Source organism: Mixophyes fleayi, chromosome 3 (assembly GCF_038048845.1).
Source record: "Mixophyes fleayi isolate aMixFle1 chromosome 3, aMixFle1.hap1, whole genome shotgun sequence".
Lineage (NCBI taxonomy): Eukaryota > Metazoa > Chordata > Amphibia > Anura > Limnodynastidae > Mixophyes > Mixophyes fleayi.
The window spans coordinates 107259346-107260785 of record NC_134404.1 but is presented as its reverse complement, the minus strand read 5'-3'; the positions used below and the strand labels follow the sequence as shown (position 1 = coordinate 107260785).

Below are 1440 nucleotides of genomic sequence, written 5' to 3'. Positions count from 1 at the left end.
GTTGTCTACCCATGTTTTTATCAAACCCTTGATAAAGGTTTTTTTCCCTTATACATTAGGGTCATATTTTAGTTTCCAATTTATTCTACATCCACAATTTAGATTCAAGCGCAGAATATTCTGTATTCACTTATGCCTCCAGGCTGGACTATCCTGTTATTCCGCTGCTGAACCTAATATAGCCCGTAGTGCGCTATCCTCTTGACAAATATTGGTAACCTGACATTACACTGCACATATTCTGTCAGTGGTGGTACAACCACAATGTGCTGGGGACGGGGCAGCTGTCCATCCACTAAGTGTAACAATGTGATCATCTGGACAGACGGCAGCAGGGTGACCTGGAGGAAATCTGACAAATACCAGTTATTGGGGAACATATCACAGGGGGACGTGTCTCTGACCATCACTGGGGTGACTGAGGAGGATGAAGGAACGTACTGCTGCCGGGTGGAGATCCCAGGATGGTTCAATGACCAAACAAATGATATAAATGTGAAGCTACGAGAAGGTTAGAAACCCTTTTTTATTTTCTTAAAACAACATTTTACACAAACAGGTTATAAAAGCAATGTCATTTTAGCACTACATTTAAAGGAGGTCAATTTACTAAAAGGAAAGCATTTGTGAAATCCAAATCCTAACCATAACACTGCTCTTGTAATGTAAGATTGTAGAGAAGCTTTAAACACAGATCTGTAATCTCTTTATATGTGATTTTAGGGCTCATTCCCACATATACACTTGTCATGTTCAATTCATGGCTTAATAAACACAAAAATCACATTAAAAACAAGACAGAACTACAGATACACAATGATCTGTTTGGACATGTTAAATTTACCTGAGCTGTGATGAGTCTATCCCGAACCTGACTTGTGTGATGACACACTTTATTATGGATCTGACTGCTGAGTTCATTTACGTGGTGATAAAAGCTAGGTATTTCAGTGAATAGTTGGGAGTATCTTGTATGGAGAAAACTATTTGGTTAGCTTCTCGGCATGAAGTGTAGTGACATTGTTTATCCATAAAGTATGTGTTCCATATTTTACTGGCCATGCCCCTGTGTGCATATTTGTACAGATTATTTGCGTTACCTAGGAGACTGCAAGCAAGGCACTGATCCTGCCGTATAAGTCCAGTGGTACTGCTGTTTAAGTCCACTGATCCTGCCACGTGTTTGTGCCTCCCACTTGTGTCGCTTAGCTTAGTCATCCAGCTACCTCGGTGCAACCTTTTGGCCTAAAAACAATATTGTGAGGTGTGAGGTGTTCAGAATAGACTGGAAATCAGTGGAAATGAATGTTATTGAGGTTAATAAAAGTGTAGGAGTGAAAAAAAACGAAAAAAAATGGATTTTAGCACTTTTTATGATTTTTTAAAAAAAAATCAGAACCCAAAACCCAAAATCAGAACCAAAACCTTTCGTGGGGTGTT

At 39.3% G+C, this 1440-nt stretch overlaps 1 non-coding gene across 1 annotated transcript; it reads left to right on the top strand.

Moving 5' to 3' along the window:
- The first annotated feature begins 846 nt into the window (after positions 1 to 846).
- On the top strand, positions 847 to 918 carry LOC142147665 (small nucleolar RNA SNORD50). Its single transcript, XR_012690777.1, has one exon. It is a non-coding gene; the product is annotated as a small nucleolar RNA SNORD50 (small nucleolar RNA).
- The last annotated feature ends 522 nt before the right edge of the window (positions 919 to 1440 follow it).